Raw genomic sequence first — 13,319 nt, 5'->3', positions numbered from 1 at the left:
TACATAACTTTTAGACGTATATTTCTTGGGAATGCGAGCAAAAACCACGGTAAATTGCAAGCCAACAGTATACGCTTTATATAAATTAATTACTAAGAATGAACAGAGATTTACTTTTTAATCTTGCTGTTAAGAGTCCATTAAGTTTAGATAAATGATCCTAAACAGTTATTAACTCTTGAGCTGAAAATTTCGACACTTCGAAGGCTTTATTAACGCGGAAAAGTTCTTCCTGTGTCGAGGGCAATAAATTTTAGAAAACGGTAATTTGAAACGTTATCTTTCATTAAAACGACACCTACTAATAAAAAGTAACGAAGTATGCAAAGTCGAATTTATAACACAATCTGTTTTACGTTTGAAAGCTAGTGACAGTGGCATAGTGTGTTTTTGTATCGATTCAACATGTGTATGTGTATAGTTATAAATAAATAAATAACAATAAGGAGCGGTATAATTGCGAATCACACCTGTGGTTGACATGTAGTCTAGCGCTTTAGCACACCGTTTTACATTGGTTTTGGGTTCGATTTCTCGCATGATGCAAACATTTGTTATCAGTATAATTGTTTTTATTGGTTCGGTCCTTTTTACGTATGTTATATATTTATTTACAAAACAGAAAATATTATATAATATATAAAGTACCTATTATATTTTCATCAGACATTTAGTACTCAAAACATAAGCTCTACTGCGCCTGAGACTGGATGGCGCTGTGTGAATTATCCAGGGTTATTATTATTGAAATAGATTATATTGAAATATCTTGTAAAATACATACATGCATAGGTACCCTACACTTAATCCTGGCATAATCTGGATACTGTTTCACACAACGGTATCCAGTTTATGCCAGAATTTTTCAAATTATATCGTAACACAGAAGAATGCTCCGTGTCCCAGTATTCACTGACACTCTTAGCTCTCTTTCTGTCAGGTGATCTGGTGATGATTCCGTTAGTTTGTTTATACTAATCGTAATATCAAAAAAATATATCGATATAAAATTATAATAATTGCAATATTCTTCTTTAGTACCTGTACAGCACAGCAAAATCCTCTCAAATGTAGCTATCAAGTTTATCGAAACTAGATAGCTATATTTGAGGAGAGAAGATATACATCATACTGATACAGTTACAAATTGGGTTCTCATTTATGATTTCAGGTTACAATTCTGTTTTTTTTTTTCATTAATGTAACATTTAAAAAAAAATGAAGTCAAGTATAGTATAGAACACATTAGAAAATCCTTTACTCAAATAAACTTAATTTAAGCATTTTGAATAGTAATCACATTTTTTTTATTTACCGCTAATTCGGAAAGCTATCTCATAATAAGAAGAATGAGCAAGAAACTTGTGTGTTGTTCTTTTAAATAATCGTTGTAACTTTATATTTTTAAGTCAAAATTTGTCTACCAACCAACACTAATTTATTAGGGTCAGTTTCTTTATAAAATATATTAATCAATACTTCCAAAACAAATAATATCCTATAAAAATATAGGTAAACAAATGCACCTTTACATATCACTGTTTCGATAAGAGGCCAAGCCCACATACATCGCGAGGGGTTCCCGCCTGGTGTCACATAACGAGCCGAACATTATGACGGTCTACACCAAACCCTCAAAGGTGCCCTATCCTATAATAGTATTTGTCAAGTATGAGTTGGCCCCATTGCAAATTTTACTGCGAGTAAGTTTATATTTAGATTACATTCATTTCCCATGTATTTGATAGTAGATACTATACAACAAACAACGGTACTTAAATGTCGGAAATTTATATTACGGCCAATACCGGTAAACTCTTCAATATAAAAGATAATAATCAAAATCTGTTTATTATTGGATAAAAATTTACACATCATACATGTTATAGTAGATACCTAGCAAGTATTACGACACATCCTCAATGGCGATCGGATCGGACCACCAAGCATGACGCAAGAAGGTGCGCTACCGAGAAAACCACCTGCGTCGAATCAGCATTTTAGTCCCCACAGCAATAATACCCATTTCCCTGATTTTTAATTTTATATAATTGCACTTACGGATCACACATCGATCCGAAGACACCTATATAATTGTAATAATTAATTTTTAGAATTAAATTTAGTTTACTTATAAAAATTGGTTTTTTTTGGGTCTTCCGCCAGCGACTTCAATAACTGGCGCAGTCGGTAGGATACTCGAGACGTATCGAGAATAGAAATAGTATATCTCACATCGATTACCGTGTCGTCTATGATCGCTATCGTCGTCGCGAGCGATTCGCGTCCACGAGTATCCAGAAAGAAGAACCTTTTCCTGGCTGGAAGAGAAATCAAGACATCGATCCTAGAACTACCAATATGCAGCGCATGTGAGTACATATATTTTTCCTGTATTGCTCTCAAGGTGTAAAGTTTAGTGAATAGTTATATAGTTTAGTTGCAACCATTTTCCACCCTAGGAAAATCACCCCTAGACCTGCGCGCGATAGACTATCCCGTAGACTCAATTTAGATAGAAATAGAGATTTAACTTTAGAATCAGTGTATAATATAGTAATATGGGTGACGTAGATAATATTCTGAAGGCCATGCGCCTAGTACCAGAATTTGATGGTAATCCTCACGTCTTACCTAGATTTATCCGTCTTTGTGACCAATTTGTTAATGAGTATTGTATTAAGGAAAATCCTGGCAACGAGTTTGTTAATTTATGTATTGTAAATGCTATTTTAAATAAAATAACTGGACCAGCCGCGCGCATAGTAAATTCTAACGGATTATCTGAGAATTGGGATAGCATTAAAAAAGATTTAATTAATAATTTTTCGGATCAAAGAGACGAGACCGCTCTTTACAATGATCTTATGTTAGCTACACAAGGAAATAGGTCTCCACAGGAATTTTATGACCATTGCGTTAACATGTTCAGCACTATAATGACTTATGTGACTTTGCACGAAACTATTAGCACTACTGTCGAGGCGAAACGTATTTTATATAGGAAACTAACTAAAGATGCATTTGTTCGAGGCTTAAAAGAGCCATTAGGTTCTAGAATACACATGCGTCCTGATAATGTCGAGAAAGCTCTCGAGTTTGTACAAGAGGAATTGAACGTCATTTATTTGCAAGGCCGTAATGAAAATAATGATAAAAAGGCACATATGCATAATCCACTACCTAAACTGTCTTCTTTGGCCTTACCATCTAGTACTATGCCTATTTATAAGCCGATCAATTCCTTAGTACGACCACCTCTTTTGCATCAGTGGCAATCACCGCCCATGCAACAACCATGGAAAGCTAGTTATCCGCCTAACCAGCCTGTACAATACAGACCTACAGGTATACCTTCACGCACACAACAGATATTTAGCTCAACACCCCCATATTATAACACTCAATTTAATAAATTTCAATTACCTTCAAGGCAAGCTCCGCAAACTCAAGGGCCTAAACCCAATAGTGGTGTAAGCCATTATGTCGCTAGGGAAAGACCTATACAGGGTCAATTAACTGGACATGATTGGCATAGACATGGAAATCCGCCTCCATCGAACTATTTTAAGACTAGGGATATGAATATGAATGAATGTTCTGACTATAATTATAATGATTATTATTACTATACCGATTTTTCTCCATACTACGATTGTGATAACTATTATTTCGAACATAATTATGATTTAGAAAATAAGACGGATTACTTTAATTATAACGACCAAGATTTTAATAACCTGAATGAGGATCATACTTACCCTGCGGATTCAACCTTCAACAAGTTCTATTGAGGAGCAGGATTTTCCCAAAAATCAGAAAAATCAAAATAGAAATTAATATGCACACTCAAAGTTACCATTTATACAAATTTCAAATCCACCTATGAATTCCTTATAGACACTGGAGCGAATCAATCATTCATATCTCCAGAAGCTGTAGACCGATTTTTCTATAATGTTCACTTAAACTATGAATCGTTTGAAGTAACGAATGCCCATACTACGTCTAGACATAATTATTCTATTACTATTCCTTACTTTAAAAAGTTTAGGGAGCCAGATGGAATGAAATTATTCATTTATAAATTTCACAAAACTTTTGATGGTTTAATTGGATATGATTTACTGGAACAACTAGAATCAAATATTGATCTTAAAAATAAATTACTTAAAACCCGTAATAGTAGTATCCCCATTAATTTATATAATTCTTGTAACGTTAATTTATACGAGGATGTTATTCCTGCTATTCAAAGAAATTGCTAAGACTTCCATATTTACAAGATATATAACAATTTTTTTCTAATTGTATCGTTAGTGACTGTGTAACTATAGTAAAAAATAGTCGCGGATTTGTTGAAATTGTAAACCCAACAAATCATGATATAATATTTTCCATGGATCGTGCTATTCAAGCTGAAACATATAACATGGAATCATTCCGTACTAAGCAGTTACCCTCGCGAGTACAAGAAGTCCTCTCACGACTACGCACAGATCATTTAAATCCGGAGGAACGCGCTAACTTAGAAACATTATGTACTAAATATGCGGATGTGTTTTATATTGACGGAGAATCATTAACTTTTACGAATAAAGTTAAACATAAAATTAGGACTACGGACGAAATACCAGTGCACGGAAAGAATTACCGGTACCCATACGTACATAGGGATGAAGTTAGAGATCAGATAGGCAAGATGTTAGATCAGGGTATTATCCAACCATCAGAATCTGCATGGAGCTCACCTATTTGGGTCGTACCCAAAAAGGCTGACGCTTCGGATAAAACTAAATGGCGATTAGTAGTAGACTTCAGAAAATTAAACGAAAAAACATATGACGATAAGTACCCTATTCCTAATATTACAGATGTTCTAGATAAACTCGGAAACTGTCAATACTTCTCTACTTTAGATCTTGCCAGTGGGTTTTATCAGGTCGAGATGGAACCCAGTGATATTGATAAAACAGCATTCAACGTAGAACGGACATTATGAATTTTTACGCATGCCCATGGGTTTAAAAAATTCCCCATATACTTTCCAACGGGTAATGGACAATGTTCTTAAGGACCTTCAAAACGTTGTATGCTTAGTATATTTAGACGATATCATTGTATTCAGTACCTCTCTCCAGGAACACATGATCAATCTTGAGAAGGTATTTCAAAAACTACGAGAATCGAATTTTAAAATCCAGATGGATAAATCCGAATTTCTCAAGCTTGAAACAGCTTTATATAATCACCAAGGATGGAATTAAACCAAACCCCGACAAAATTACAGCTATTCAGAACTATCCTCTTCCAAAAACACCGAAAGAAATCAAACAATTTCTTGGTTTGGTTGGATATTACAGAAAGTTTATTCCCGATTTCGCTACTATTACTAAACCATTAACGACATGTCTGAAAAAAGGTAGGAAGGTAACAGTTAATTCAGAATATGTTAGTTGTTTCGAGAAGTGTAAAACTCTCTTAACTAACGATCCGATTTTACAGTACCCGGATTTTGCAAGAGACTTCATTTTAACGACTGATGCATCTAATGTAGCTTTAGGCGCGATATTGTCCCAGGGTACATTGGGTTCAGACAACCCATTTGCTTTGCATCGCGTACCCTTAATGACAGTGAAGCCAACTATAGTACGATTGAAAAGGAGCTTCTTGCTATTGTCTGGGCGACTAAATATTTTAGGCCGTATCTATTTGGTCGTAAATTCAAAATTGTCACGGACCATAAACCCCTCCAATGGGTAATGAGTTTGAAGGAACCGAACTCGAGAATAATTCGTTGGAAGCTAAAATTATCCGAGTTCGATTTTTCAGTAGTTTACAAAAAGGGACGAAATAATACTAACGCCGACGCCCTTTCTCGTATTGAAATTCACAACGAGGAAGCTAATTCACTGGTTGTCAACCCATCTGAACGCCCTCTTTCAAATTCATCCACTCTATCTGCTCATACTAGTAGAGAAAACCCAATATTAGAGATTCCAATAGTTGACCAACCACTGAATAAATTTCATAGACAGCTCGTCATTACCGTAGTTAGTGACATCAGAAAGCGTGCTACCACATCGAAGCCTTTTGAAACACACACAAGGATATCTGCTCAAGTATCCGAGACAAATTTAGAAAGCGATATCGTAGAAATTATGAAAGAATATGTTAATCCTAAAATTAAAACCGCACTATTTATTAACCCACGTTTAGCAATGTATGATATAGTACCAATTATTCAAAATAAGTTTAAAAGCTCTGCGATGCAACTTGTATTGACTACGTCTGAAGTTGAGAATGTAAAAGAATATTTAAGACAACAGGATATAATTAAAAATTATCATGAAGGGAAAACTAATCACCGCGGCATTAATGAATGCTACTTAGCTCTATCAAGACGTTACTACTGGCCTAAAATGAAGGACCAAGTAACAAAAATAATTAATGATTGTGCCATTTGTGGTCAAGCCAAATACGATCGCAATCCTATACGACCACAATTCCGTATAGTTCCACCTGCTACAAAGCCTTTTGAAGTAGTACATATAGACCTATTCACCATACATCATGAAAAATATTTAACTATCGTAGATGTGTTTTCTAAATATGCACAGGCATACCACATACGGGATAGCACAGCTATTAGTACATTACAAGCCCTTTTAAAATTCTGCACGCACCATGGTCTACCGTTATCGATAGTATCTGATAACGGCACAGAATTTACAAATATGTTATTTAATGAATTTACTGTTTTGCATAAAATAAATCATCATAAGATTTTACCGCATTCCCCAAATGATAATGGAATAGTAGAGAGATTCCATAGTACTTTATTAGAACATTTACGTATCCTCAAATTAAAACATAACGACGAGGACGTAGTTAATCTAGTTCCGTATGCTATTTTAGCCTATAATAGTTCTATACATTCTTTTACAAAATGCAGACCTTATGATATTATAACAGGCCATTTAGATCCCCGAGATCCTCTCGATATGGATATAAGTAGGCACCTATTTCAACAGTATATACAAAATCATAGAGAAAGAATGCAGTTAGTTTACGACACAATAGGAGAGGCATCGCTGGAAAGCCGCAACCGTATAATGGAAAATCGTAATAAAAATAGAGAGCCAGAATTTGAATATCAACCTCAACAAACTGTATATATTAGTAACCCATTAGCTAGCCGTCAGAAAATAGCCCCTAGATATAGTCAGGATACAGTTCTTGCCGATCTTCCTATACATATATATACCTCAAAGAAAAAGGGACCCGTCGCAAAACGCAGATTAAAGAGAACACATAAAAGTGCCCAATTGTTACAGGGTGCTTCTGATCCTGGTTGCTCCTTTGATAACTCCTCAAGAGATCAATCAGGAGATAACACTTGAGAGTCTCGATGATGGTCCTGGACTGCTACCATTCCGACTTGGAACAACAAGGCTTATAACCCATTACCATACCTTTCTACAGCACGTACAATTAGATAATATTAGTAATACGTTAGAATTAGTACAGAACCAGCTATTAGATTATAAAATTATGTTAACCAATGATACATACATACTATACGAACTTCAAATAGAATATTTATCTAATAAATTATGTAAGGTTAAAGATCAGTTAGATACATTACAGCCAAAGCGTGTACGGAGAGGTCTCGTCGATGGTATAGGCTCTATAATAAAAAGTATCACGGGAAACCTAGATCAATCTGACGCTATTAAGTATGACAATGCTATCAAAATTCTCCAAAGTAATGACATAAAAAAAAATCATGAGCTTGAAAGTCATATCAGCCTCAGTAAGGAGTGGATGGCTCAACATACGGATATAGTTAATAAATTAGTTGAAAATCAGGTAAAAATTAACGAGACTTTGCAGCTGTTATACGATAACGATGCTCACTCAGATAACGACCTAATAAAATACGCTAAATTCGCTCAATACTTAGCAATTATAACTGAAAATATAGACGACGTATTAAATGAACTATTTAGAATCGAAAATATATTAGCTTTCATTCGCGCTTCTTCTATGCATCATTCTATGATTAAAATCGATACTTTAAACAAAATGGTCCAGAAGTTAGTTAAGATTTATGGTAAGGATAGAATATTAAACTTAGAACTTAGGGTATACTACGATATAATTAAGCCAGGTTTCTATTATTCAGATAATCAGATAGTTATTAGTTTTAAAATACCCATATTTTCCTCAGATAGTTACGATTTATACAAGTTGGCTGTAGCTCCCAATAAATATAAGCAGGTCCTCATTCCTCCTTATCCATTGATTGCAACTAACAGGAAAGGTTATGTGTATATAGAGGCAGAATGCCCGAAGTATGAAAATTGGTATGTCTGCGGAGATAAGATGGATCATCAACTACAGCATCCTGACTGCATACAGAATCTTATATTCAAGCAATCTATCGACCCAGTCTGCGAAGTAGCAACAGTTAACCTATCTAAAGTGGCTATGGAAGAGCTAGATGAGAGACACTATATAATATCATTCCCCAATGCTACTACAATTCATACACTATGTGGAAAAGAAACTTACAGTATTCTGAATGGAAGTTATCTCGCAACAATCCCAGTAAACTGCTTTCTTTATACCCCGGAATTCACCATAACTAACATTAATAATAGAGTGGAAGGACAACCTATGAAGATACTGCAATTCTCCCAGAATATGCAACTCCATGACCATAAAATACCTCATGTAAATCTTAAATCAATAGACCTTACAAGACTTCATGAAATTCAGCACAAGGTGATCTTGCAGCATCCTACACACGAGCAAACCTCAAAATCGTTCCTATTTCATACTACGATTCCACTTTACATCATTATATTGGGCTGTCTTATAATAATTACAGTATGGAAATATAAGACTAATCAAGGTACACCTGAAAAACTGCCCCCTGAAACTGAAACCCCTACCAGTACCGAGATGCCACAGTCCGCAATATTCTCTCAGCTGAAGCTTCAAAAATAATTGCTAATCTGAACGGGGAGGTGTTATAGTAGATACCTAGCAAGTATTACGACACATCCTGGACCACCAAGCATGACGCAAGAAGGTGCGCTACCGAGAAAACCACCTGCGTCGAATCAGCATTTTAGTCCCCACAGCAATAATACCCATTTCCCTGATTTTTAATTTTATATAATTGCACTTACGGATCACACATCGATCCGAAGACACCTATATAATTGTAATAATTAATTTTTAGAATTAAATTTAGTTTACTTATAAAAATTGGTTTTTTTTTGGATTCCGCCAGCGACTTCAATAACATACATAACACAGTAGTCAATTTTATAATTCTTATTTGTAATATGTTGAAAAAATGCTAAAACTGTTTCCAAAAACTACATAGATTGATTGATTGCCAAACAAACAAAAATAAAGAACAAAGCTTCAATACTACAATATCCTTATGGATTAAAGGTTAAAAACTATAAAATCAACATTATCGGTTTAGACAAAATTGCTATATTTGTATATTGAACATAACCACAACGGAACTGGTAGGTATAATGTTATTACATTTCGCTTTCATGTTTCACACAAAGGAGAAAATGTATCGGAATATATATATCTATGCTTAGTATGTATTGAGTACCACGGTGCTTGAATATAAAAGTTTCAATCACCATAAAGGCATAGGGATGTGAAAACATTATCGGTTATGCAAAAAATCGAATATTATTCAATAAAATCCTTTTAACGTTCCAAACAATGTATTAGTAATAATAAGTTTATAGTATAAAATAAGGTAGACGGCAGACGTATTGTTTAAGCATCCAAAAAAAAGAAAGCGATTGTGACATAAAAATTAAAATACGTTTTGCGGTTAAACAAAATGTTGACAAAACATATTGTTCCACCTTTTATGTTCGTATTTCTAAGGCTCAAAGAATTGATAAATTTTTTGTAATCGTTTTTTAAAATCCAACTAAAACCAATCGACATTATATAGAGAATATCACATCCCTATAAAGGGGAGCTCGGCTAATTTCAGACTGCGCTACATAAAGGGAAGTATTAACGTCATTAGAGTGACTTCCGACACCCATTCAATGCTCTTGCTCCTCTGCGCTCGACCATCGAATTACACATCGTAAACCGGCAATGTTTCCTAACAGCAATCAATAACACTGTCTTATTTAAATACCTTTAATGGGAAACCAGCCATAAAGCAGACATTTATTGTGCTTAAATTATAAAATATGCCATTCTGCTATTTCAGGTACATTTTTCCGGTTCGTGGAAAGAAAAATCTTTTTCATAATTATTACTGTTACTTCTTTTTCCCTTTTCATTTTATCCGCATAAATATACACGTATATTTAAATTTCAATACATTTTATTGGAATAAGATTTTTTGATGGTCTAATATTAAAGGGTCAACACATGGCACTGACATAATTTCGGTATACACGAGGATCAAGGAATATTGCAACTAATATTACTATCGTGTGCAGGCCATTTGATACCATTAGTACATACAATTCTCTTACTATTGAGCTACAACGTTCCTAGAAATCAAATTTGTCAATCTCAAATTCATAGCACTTGACGTCACTCCGGGGACGTGTTACATTATTGTATTATGTTGGGTAAGTGGCATATTGGGTAATTCAAACTGAAATTGGAGCAATTTCGTAAAACACGTAGAATGAAATGTGTTGAAAAAATAAATATTATTGTTGTTTGTAAAAAGCGGTAAAGTTGGGACGGACTCATATACTGAGGGTAGCGAACAATCATTTTAAAGAAGGTAAGGCTAAATGCCCTCGCGATTTATTGTTATTATTTTTAATAGGTAACATTTTAATAAACTTTAGATCTAATAATTTCTTATACCAGCGAGAAACCAATAAATACTAAACATTAATGATAGTCATTTGTGACTGGTCGCATAGATTTGGGTTAAGGGTATCCTACTAAGTAACAAGCAATATTACTAGGTATTTCGCGGCAATTGCAAATCCTATCTGGATTGACCTATCCAGTCTACAGAAAGTAGTACATGTTGTACTCCACAGTTATACCAAATTCCAGCCATTTTCCAGACCTTTATATGGACAGCCACTATGTTTTTTAAGCAATATTGCGAAAATATGTTATATACACACATAATAAATAATAGAATACATATTTTAATAGAGACAGTAGTGTTGACATATAAAGAATTTTATTTTATATTTTTTATTACAAAAAATATATTTTATACATTGTAATATTAAATGAGGTTATGAATAAATTAAACTTTTTATAATAATGAAAATTCATTTTTAGTTTCCCCGCATATATGAGTAATGTTATCTTATTTAACTTCTTTGCTATACAAATCTCTGATAAAGTAGCAATGAACAACATTTATATTATATAGTTTTATAGAAAATTTCTTTACGACGAAGCTTCGCATTAAAATTTTAGATGTTTCAACTTTTAAAGGTGTTATAATTTAAATACAATTATTTATGAAAATTAAATACAAGTAGCTGTCAAAATTTCACGCCAAAATTTAATTTAGGAGTTACCTTTCGTTTACTTGGTGAATATTAGGAGGCGAAAGGAAGAAGCCTGCGGCGCCAGTGTGCTCTCTTGATTAAAGTTTCCTAGTGCTGTAAACGTGAGGTAGCTATGGACTTTCTTACAATGTTCACTGAACACGACGTCTACAGTATGCGGCTACGGTAGTATAGACTAGCAGAAGGTATTTTAATTATAGGAAAATATACAATCTTTTAAATTTCAACTACATTAGAAACGAACGTTCTTTTATCAAAGGATTAAAAGTAAATCTTCATATTTAAAATAGCCTATGAAGAAAAAGTGTAGGTATGAAAAAATATACCTACATTTTTATTAAGTGTAAAATTATCATAATATTCATAAACTTCGGAGAATATGTAAGGCGAATAGATATAATGGCGAATAAATACACAAACATACAGATGGAAATATAGTTGTACATGTATATGTAATATGTATTTTTTTATGTTGTCAGAATTCGCGAGTAATTAATAAAATGTGAACATTATAAAAATACTATAAATATTAAATTCATTAAATTGTTTTAACTGTGCTTTAAATTAAATAAAATGTAACTGTAATGTATATAATATTATCTTTACATTTGTTTATAATTTGTAAAGGCGAGATATTACATGTTACATTCTAGACCTATTTAAGTGATTACGGCGCATGAATGACACAACCATGAATTTTAATGTATATTTTCGGTCTCCAGGTTTAAAAATTGTCTAGTAACTTTTAATTAAGATGTACATTAATTTCTGAAAGATACGTAGATATTATAGAAGATTCCGTATAGCCAATATGCATAGAATATAAATTAAATATATTTCGTGACCTGCCTAAATATAAAAAAACTACGCTATATATAGAAATTAGCTTGGAAACATCGACCTTATTTATTTGTAACATAAAAATACATAGGGTTAATATTTTGTATATTTTCATTTAATTCAATTTCCGGCTCATGAAAGCTTTCTGAATAATTCTATTTCAAAAAATAGCGTACAGATTTTATACAATATTTAGTTTGTTGAAAATAAATAGGACTAAATCCCACTATTTATTCATTCAAAGCCTTTACCATATTGAACTGAAAAATGTAGATACTGTGTACTGCACTTCAAAATTATATTTGACTTTAATACAACGTATGTACATCAACATCATGTTAGACTGAATGCCATTTTTTCTTATATGCTACGACGATGGAAAATGATACCTCACACTTGATAGTAAGCGGGTACTATAGCCAGTGAAGCTAGTGATATTGTGCGTCCGACATTCACAAAACCTCTTCACGCTATTGCTAAGTATCTAGTGTCACATTGATCAATAGTATTTTGTTCATTTGTGTGATGTTTTTTTATTGCAATACGATATAAATTCAATAGTATTGTTGTTAACTCTACTCTGGTTACGTTTTAAACTTCAATACGATATTCGTGTTATGCAGAATACGAGTAGTATAATTTGGAACAAACTTGTATAAGCTAATTAACTTTTGACCGCAGGTTAGTTAACATGATTAAAATAAAATTTTTATTTTAATGCGACACACAGAAACAATAAACTATAATACAAAAACCAAAATCATAATAATTGGCAGTTCCTTTAAAGTAACGTAATATACGTTAAGGTAAAATTGCCGTACCATGCATTTAAAAAAATAACAGAACAAATTAAAAATAAAAATGTTTCTACAACAACATGATTTCTTTTTCTTAAGTATTTATATACATGATTATTTG

This window comes from Achroia grisella, unplaced genomic scaffold (assembly GCF_030625045.1).
Source record: "Achroia grisella isolate CSIRO2021 unplaced genomic scaffold, CSIRO_AGI_Agris_v1 utg1245, whole genome shotgun sequence".
NCBI lineage: Eukaryota > Metazoa > Arthropoda > Insecta > Lepidoptera > Pyralidae > Achroia > Achroia grisella.
Note: the sequence above shows the minus strand (reverse complement) of the source record.